This window comes from Haemaphysalis longicornis, unplaced genomic scaffold (genome assembly GCF_048455015.1).
Source record: "Haemaphysalis longicornis isolate Haplotype H1 unplaced genomic scaffold, Haemaphysalis longicornis Haplotype H1 scaffold_4, whole genome shotgun sequence".
Taxonomy (NCBI): Eukaryota; Metazoa; Arthropoda; class Arachnida; order Ixodida; family Ixodidae; genus Haemaphysalis; species Haemaphysalis longicornis.
The window spans coordinates 150,380,849-150,390,343 of NW_027526361.1; positions in this window are offsets into that span (position 1 = coordinate 150,380,849).

Below are 9,495 nucleotides of genomic sequence, written 5' to 3' on the forward strand. Positions count from 1 at the left end.
ACTTCCGCACCACGGATGGCTTAAGGACCTGAGTTAGTTGTCATTGCTTGGTGCTAGCGAAGGTGGAAGCGGCGGTAGAGCGAACTCAGGTGTGACTACCTGCATCCATTTAAGCATCTCGTGACCACATGGTGGCCGATCTGCGAGGCCACATGGTTCTCGGGGGACTGTAGGGATTTGCTGGTGTCCTCCTGAATTTTAGTGTGTTAATTAGGGTGCTCATGAGTGTTCTGTACTGGAGGGGGAATGCGTTTAACGCGCCTCTTTTAATAAGTGGGGGTTGCAGATGCCCAGGATCGGTTGGGACAGCTGTGCCTGGGGTCGGTTGGTTTTGCGTAGCTACTTGCTGTGCCTTAAGAGCTGTGTTTTCCGCCTTAAGCCGGGCGTTGTCATTCCTAATATGAACAATCGTCTGGCGGAGTTGTTGCATCGCGTGGCGCATGGCTGCCATCTCTGCAAAAGGATCATCTGTGGTGTGTGTGGGGGGGGGGGGGGGGGGGGCGCAGAAGGGGGAGGAAGTTGGGAGCAGTGGAGCACTCACCAAACCTTGCCCCACCTGTTTGTAGGTCAGTCTCGGCCTGACGTGTTCATAAATGGCTTTGAAGTCTTCTTATCCTTGCTTGTGCTGTCGGGTAGGGTGGTGGGGCCGATTGCAGGTGTCCTTGAAACAGTCGTTGGAGTTGGTCTCTTGGGGTGGAATCTCATCGGGCAAGCAGCCGCCCCCGTTAAAAGTCCTTGTCCGCAAACAACGCATTTTGGAGTGCATGGGTAGTTTGGTGGGGGTTGAGCAAGCCGCAGGCCATGCAGTGCTCGCCAAGTGCCGGGTTCGGGAAAACGTGCTTCCAGGGGCCCGGCTTCCAGCAGGCAATGCCGGCTTCGGTCTTGCGCTTGTATGGATGGCAGCGCATACTTGCGGCTCTGACCCTCACCCAGAAGTGGATGACAGGGCCTATGAGCAAGATTTAGACAGTTCTTCTCCCTTGGATGCGGCGGGCATCCAAATGGGGAGAAGGGTTGTACCGTGACAAACTCTCGGTGATTGTTGGTTCGTCGTCTTCCGGTGGCACTTGAAATATGGTGCCGTAGATAGTCCTATCCGGGGAGGGGGGGGGGGGGGGGAGTTGCTCTGCGTGAAAAAATCTTGGTGCCCCCAGGCGAGTCCGCGTATGGCTTCGTACCTGGCGACTCTTTGTTCGGAGGGCGTGCTCACCACAATGAAGTTGGCGCGAGTGTTCACTCGGATCCGGTCGGCTTCGAAGTCATATACTTGCGCAGCCAGGAAAATGCGATCCGCCAGCTGCACAGGGTTAACCTTCGACAGGTTCATTCCTCCTTGCGGGGGAAGACGACTTTAATATACGCTGGTGGGAGTGGATCTTCCGGAGGTGGGGGGGGTCTTGTTATTGTGGCGGCGGTGCTTGGCATCCTTGGATGTTTGAGTGCTGGGGTTGCTTGCTTTGGGCGGAGGTGGGTGGCGTGCGCGACCTTGGCACCTAAGCTGCGCAGCCGGGCTGGCGCACTGCGTTACGGCTGGTCTCCTCCCCTTCGACGACGTACTCCATACCCTCCGGAGTAAGAACCAGTGTGGCGGTGACCGGGATGAGTGGTAGCGAGGTTTCAAATTCCTCTCGTGAGGTTGAATTTGAGCTTCCCGCTATAGCGAGCGGTGCCCTCTACCGTCGGTGACGGGAGAAGACGAGGGGCGGGTGTGAGCGGCGCCCATAGGTGGAGCCACTGTGTTGGATCATGGTGGTTCGGGTCACGGAGCAAGATCGACTTCGCTCTCTCCTGAGGGCCCCTCATCACGGCCGGACTGGAGGAGCGGCGAGCGCGCACTTTCATGTGGATGGCGCAGCGAATGGGCCGCCGGCTAAGCGGCCTGCGTTCCCCGTGCGCCGGCGGGCGTGATGGCGGAACGCATTCCGTCGGCTTTTGTCGTCTGCTTCGGGGACGGTAGTTTTGGGCACGGAGTGCTTTGGGCCTGCGTTGGCGCCGCTTCGCGTTCATTGCACTCCTCCTTCGCACGGCTTGATTAACTTGTTCGACAGCACCTTCTGGGTAACCCGGACCCGAAGGAATTGTGTGGTCGCACGGCAAAGATACGTTAAGGATTGGTTTGCATGGCGGGAAAACAAAATGTAGAGCCCACATATAGACATATGGCTGCTATACAAACACTGCCTTTTATGCAGTGCTTGCCGAAAATGTGACTCCGTTTTGTAAATTTGTGAACACCAATTCGGCTGTGTTTTAACAGGTTTTACAAAAGGCGAAAGGAGCAAATGGTTCTGATCACTAGCGATTATAAAAGTTCCCTCAGCTTTCTCGCCGTTCTCAAACTTACGTCCAAAACAGAGTGCGCCTAGAACACAGACAGGCACTAACACGCTCATCAGAAAATAACAGAAACGCGATAACATCGCCTGCGACTGCCCGCGACGTAGCAATCTGCTCAAGATCGAGGCCCTGACAGTGCGGTCTTTTCACAAGCCTTCATTGCGCGATATTTCAATTCGTCCGGACCCTATATCTCTATGTGATGACTCGCCGAAAGAAAAGGTTTGACGAGCCGGTTGTTTTGCTGGTCAGCTGCTTAAAGAAGAAAAAAAAAAAAGCGCCGTGAACCCTGGTAGGCGCAAAATTGCCGCCATACAAATTCCAGCATTTTATTTGGAGTCCACGGCGTTATCGACGAGATAACACGACCGTAGAGCGACAGTGAACATCGGGTGGTAATTTGCGGCATGAGTTACAATGAAGGTTGCGTTTGATATTCCTGGGTGCCTTATCAAGCTGACAGTGTTTCTGTTTACTTATTACAACAGGGCAGCCATCCAATTCAGTCATTGGCACAGAAATGTGTGTATCATTGCCGTTTGCCGATGTAGACTCCGGGCGACCCTTGTAAGCGTTATTCGTGCGCAGAAGCAGCATAAATATTGAAGCACGCGGCCGGAGAGCGGGCCAACAACAGAGGGCAATTTTTGCGCTGCATCGATTGGTCGTAAGCAGAATCACGCTAGACTTCATGTTGTGGCGTTTCATATTACTCTTGCTCATTCTTTGGTGCTCCTAAAGTCGTCGTCGTTCAGTTGCGTCTTACATCTGCTGGGTTAGTACAATATTTTTAGCGGGTCTTCATAAAGTCAGAATAAACGCCCCTGATAGGGAATAAGCAATCGCCATGTATGCCGTGGCGTGCGATTATCTGCGGCGTCTATTCCGGCTGCGCACGGGCGTTTAAATGACGCGCGTGCAGGCATTCCTCCTGCATAGTAGGACAGGCATACGACAGAAGTCGCTGCGAAAGAAAAGACGCCTGTAGGGAGAGCGAAGGGAAGAGCCATGTACAGAGGCAAAGCGACGAGAGGGCGAACGAAGGAGGAAGAGAGCAAAGGGAAAGCTGGGTGGCCGGCGGCGCGTAGACATTCCCCAGCAAATGATTTTTTCTGGGCCACAGTCGGCGCTCCTCTTTATCTTGCTCCGTGGTTCGGGTTCTGTAGCGCTGCCCATGGCGCTGCCGCGGCGGCAACGGCTTTGCAGGGGTGACGGCTGGACGGCTGGGCCCAGCAAATCCTGCTCATCCGAAGCGTGGAATTTACGGTTGGCGGGGTGAATGGCTGTAAAATGGTGACACATGGTTCCTAGGGGCGTCAGGTGTCACTATTGCGATGAATGGAGTTAAATGCATTCTTAATGTCTATATATATTGATACCGCTGTTTCCCAATTTAATTTAACTTGATCAATTCGCTTTTTAATTTGTCTCAGTGCTTTTGTCGTCGACTTGTTGTGTATAAAGCCAAACTGGTTTTTGGAAAAGTGATTATTTTTGTAAAAAAAAAATAATACATCCTGGATTTCACAATTTTCTCCAACACTTTACCTAGTAGTGAATTTATTGCAATTGGTCTATACCGTTCGTATTCATCTGTTGGGTTGTTTTGCTTTGGGATAAAGATCACTCTGGATCTCTTCCATTGTTCTAGACAGTATCCAAACCTATAAAATCCTGAGTATACACGATGAAGAAAATTTTTAATTACCTCATAGGTTTTTTGTAAAAAGTCCGTACATATACCATCTGGTCAAACTGCTATATCTTTCCTCAAGGCCCATATAGTATATCTAATTTCCTCTTCTGTTATGCTGTCGTTCGTATTCTCAATACGTTCTACTATGCTAGCGATATTGTCCATCTCCTCTGATTGCTCCTTTAAATTATAACATAACATAACAAAAATTTATTACAGAAGGCGGACGCGTCGGTCAGCATGGGGAAGAAAGGAAGGGGGAGAGGGAGAGTTTAAAGGTTACATTTGGTGGTCGACGCCGACGCCGAATGTAACATTATAGAAATGAAAATTATAGAAATGGCTTACTAATTCTTCAACCGTTTCTTCGACTGATTGTGTCCGTTCCCCATTCTTCTTAGGTATGCTCGACAATAACACCTTTTTCTTAATCTGGTTCCTAGCTATTTTATAGTGCAATTGGAATGGATTTGATGTCATGTGGGCACAAATTCCATCCCAACTTTTTCGTTTTTCCTCTTTCAGATGTTCATCGTATTGCATCTGAGCTTCATAATATCTCCTTTTATACTCTGCTCTGTGTATGTTATCTGATCTCTGATATCGCCTCCTGAGTGCCTTTACCCGTTTACGCTCCACCTCAAGTTCATCATTCCACCAACGCTTTGGCTCTTTATCCTTTGTGACATATTTCGAGTGTTTTCTGACTAGGCCTTCGAATTTTATATAAAAGTTATCAACTAAACAGTTTACATCGTCTGCTGACTTCGGCTCCTCTGCTTCTTTGTACCAAAAGTCGTCCTTTAAATCGCTAGTATCTTCAGTTTCCCTTTTTTGTTAATCAGCTTTCTTTCTGTTTTTTTGTTTTAAAAATAGTTATCATGATGTACTTGTGATCGCTATTGTTGTGCTGTTCTAACACCTCCCATCTGTTTATTTCTGTCGTTAACTCTATAGATGCCAACGAAAGGTCAATCCAACTGTTCCCGTTTACCGTTTCAAATGTAGGGATTGACCCCGAATTATTTAGAATATTTAAGCTATTGGCGTTGATAAAACTAATTACTTCATCGCCCCTTCTATCCGCTATTGACCGTCCCCATAAACGATGTTTTGCATTAAAGTCCCCTGTGATTAAAAAGTGTTCACCTTCGACAGTGTGTAGTAGATTCTCGATTTCAACCACTATTGGATTAAGATCATTCTTTGGTGCACAATATGCATTTATAACAATTATTTCTTTCTCTCCCTTGTATTCTTGTACATACTATTTCGTTCTTAACTAAAATGGGAAAAGCTAGGATATCTTCTAATGATCAAAAATTGTCATTTTTGGGCTATATGCACTTGCCACTATAGGTGTTTTAATTCGAAAGCCTATTATATTTCTTTGTACATAATATGGTTCCTACACAACCGATCTATCTATCATGTTCTCTCCTTGGAACGTATTAAGGGATTCATTCGTTTTGAAACACCTTGCCAGGTTAATCTGTACAAACTATAAGTCTGTCTGAGATACCTTGATTTTTTTTAATTTGTTCACATTACCAGAGTTACTTATCTCTTTTGACCCTTTCTTTTCCTCTCACACCATCGTCTTACTTACCTAGATGCCTTTGACCAACTTGCCTTCTTGCATTTAGTCGTAGTTGGTTCTTTCCCGCATATCATCTCGAAATCATTTGAAAGACGGACATCTCACGTCCATCACTGAGCGCCTTGCATCTAGCACGTCCCGTCCGGCCTTCCGGTTGTACAGCACACTCTTTACAGAAGTACTCTGATGCCGGAATTCCAAGTGATGATGCTGCCCTGTGCAGTCTGTGCATGTCGGGTTTCTTTGTTAGCACGCCACTGAGGGGTGCCCAAACCTGGCGCAGTTGTCACACCTTAGGACATACAAGTTTTCGTTTGCCCTGAACATTGTCCATCCAATCCTCACACGTCCTTGCCCCATGATTTTTCGGAATGCTGGACCTGGGAGTTGAGCGATTACTGCTACTTCACTCGTCCTCTTTGCTTGTATCTTCCGTTTTATTATTATCTGCTCTTGCTCCGCATTTGTTTGTTTCGCAAGTTCTTCCCGGATTTCTGCCTCCTGTGTCTCGTTCGAAACCCCCAAAATGCAGATTTCCGGCTGTCTTCCTCGTGGGAATTCCGCTGCCAGTTTGGATTTGAGTACTTAATGGGCGTCCAGTTCTTATTTGAGCCTTTCCAGTCCCTCTTTCTCATCGGCTAGGACCAAAACTCCTTGTCTTGTTTTCCGCAGTGTCACATTCTTCAACCCAAACTGTGATGGTTCAAAGTTCTTTTTCAGTTCAGCTTCTGCTACCATTCCTGCGTCTTTTTCCCCTGTGTCTTTGAGTTTGATGTGAAAACACTTTGCTTCCGCCTTTCTCCTTCCTCCACAGGGTCAGGGCCGGAGTGACGTTTTGACTCTTTGTTGCGTTTGCGAAAGTCGTCTGTGGGATACTTTTAGTGCTGCTAGTTGACCTTCCAATTCTGCCACCCTGGCAATGAGGTCTATTGTTAGTCCCCTCATCTACTGAATATCATCTACCAATTTTCCCACTGCCCACTCCTAGTGTTCAGTTACTCGAGTTACCTTTGTTAGGCTTCTGAGAATTCTTGCGTCAACTTCTTTTACCTTCCTTTGCAGTTGAGCTTTGAAGGTTTCCTCCTCCTCGCTTTCAACCTGTTTCCGTGTCTCATCCTCACATTCGGCCTTTCCGAGTTGCGGGAACTCCTCCTCATCCTCTGTTGTGGGATCATCCTTTTTCCCTCCTATTGCTTCTGCCTGGCATGCCTTCGTCCCTTTCCTTTTTCTGTTTCTTTGTGCGCTCCAAACTGAAGTCCCTCGCTCTCCTCCCTACCTCCTATTCTGATTTGGGCTCCTTACCCACCACCTGCTGTGACTTACTCATAATGTCCCAAACGTCCTTCTTGTTTTCAGTTTTCTGATGAATTCATCACGAAGTGGGTCTTCGTTTCTGCTAGATCTGCTTCTGTCAGGCACAAAAAGTGGTTATAGATTTCTGTAACCCACTTAGTTGGGGAGGTTTTCGTATTTTACTACTCATCTGGATTTCCAAGGTTTAGGTTCCCTTTGCAACAGCCCCATATTATTCATATTAGACAATAAGTAATATTGAATCTCTCTGCTAATTTCCAGGTAAATTCCCAACACTTTCCTGCTTTTCTCTGTGTTAGAAACGTATCCTAACAATGCCAAAGGCAGAACTCCATTCTCTTCTTTTTTACAATTGTGGTTGCAGTCCTAGTTGCACCAAAAATTTCCTCCACACACAATGGCACCCGGAGACACAGCTTAAAAAATGTTCGTTAATTTCACTATTACACACACACAATTTGTGCTCCTTATGCTAGAAAATTTACTCACCCCAGTGTTACACTTCCATTTTTGAAGAAGCAACCGAACTATTCATTAATTTGGAGTTTAATTTGACGTTTTTTCCAACTAAGCCAAGCTTCCGCTTCGAAATTTTGTCTCCTGTTTTCGAAATGAGAACTCTCCTTTACGAACTGCAAATTTCTCCCCGGTAGTCTAGAACTGGTTATTGACTATTTATGCTGTAATTTACCCCCTTTACATGCTTAATAAATTCCTAACATAGTGAAAAAAAACCTCCGTCGCATGCCCCCGCGCGAGGGACACGAGTAAATGCAGAGCATTGGGGGTGGTCACGTGGCGTAGGTTGTGGTAGTTGGTGGTGGTAGTTGTAGTTGTCGTAGGGGTTGGGTAGTTGGGTTGCGAGACGACAGAGAGAGAGGAGAGACGTAAGTACGTAACGTGTTATTTATTGCCATCGTTTGCACCCCACCCTCTCTGCGGGGCAATCGGTTGGATCTTTATTATTATTCTTTTCTTCCTTTTCTTTTCTTTCTTATTATCCCTCTCGGGAGGGCAGTGCGCCATCGTCGAAGTTCATAAGCGATGGAAGCAACACCTTCAACCAGTACCGCGACGCGAGCCAACGTCAGCGTTGCAGTACCAGTTCAAGACATCGTACCATCATCTTCATCGACGGCGGCAGAAGACAAGGCGGCGAGACGGCGCGCTGCCGACTCCGAACTTCGTGCACGAGAAGCCGCGGCCAAACGTCAACGTCGGGCCGCGGATCCTTCGCTCGGGCAACGAGTATATTCGTAGCGCGCGCAGTAGAGGGAGAGGAGGTAGCACCTGCTGCTGCAACGCCTCTTTCAGCGCCGGAGCACGCGCATGCGCGCCCGCACCTGTTGTTCAGAGCGAGGAGGAGCGGGGGAGGGGCGCCCGTGCTGGCTGGCTGCGGACGCCGAGGTACGGACGCATAACATCGTGAGTTAAAGAAATGCTCTGCATTTAAAATACGAGCGCACCGATGGCCTCCCTCCCTGCCCGGTTCCCACAGTTGTCGTTAGACAGGCAGACATACAGACAGACAGATAGACATCTGTCTGACAAGATACCACTGAAGGAACGCCAGGTGGCGATTCTGATTGGCACTCATTGCGTGGTATCTCTGGTATAGCTCGCGCGGGCTTCCGGATTTCTTCGACGACGCCGTGCCCGTTCGCGCGCCAACTCTCGCTGGCGCTCTTTACAAATTTCCCGAACATTGCAGAAATGGCAACTAAGCCCACTTGTCTATGCTCCGTTTCATGCATAACGCTGAACGCTGCCAAGGCTAGAGAAAGAGTAGGGTTCAGCGCAAAAAAAAATACAGGCACTAGAGAAGACAAACACTAGTAGCGCTCTTGCGTTGTGCCTTTTCAAGTCCCTGTATTTTTTTCTCGATGAACCGTACATTATGGAGTAGCAACTAGGCCAGTCAATTACGTTGCTGAAGAAGGCGAATGGGCGCTTCCTGCGGCGATGACAGCAGGGCGCAGGACTGCTAAAGCAATGTAGTCCTCAACACTATGTCCTCAACTTTAATTAGTATTTTTCTCATGTTATCTGGACGAAGTTTACGTAAGTTTTTGTACTACTTTCTGTGTTTGTTACAGGAGGAACTCAGAGATGGCGCCACGTGTCCAAGCAGAATGCTCTGATACGAGTGCATCTAAACTTTGAGCATTTGACTCGAACGGTTTTGCCACTCCTGCCTGTCCTTTCACTCATGCCGACGCTATTCCCCAGCGCGCACATCTGAGCCACGAAGGGAATCGGAGTGATATCATTTGTTCATTTTTTGCTGTGGGCTACTTGCGTAGCTTCCACTGCGTAGCCGTGCTCGGTGTTGGCTCTTCCCGTCACTAGATTATGCCCTCTCCACAACACTGCTCCAGCGTTACCACGCCTCGTCCCATGATAGCCTCCACCAAGAACATCTTCGCTGTTAAGTTAAAACGAGAGTTCCTCAACTACACTGACTCCACAATGCCAGACGTAGTTCGCTGAATCGATACTCCAGCCACTGAGGCATCCACTACGATGGAAGTTGAAATAGACGCCCTGA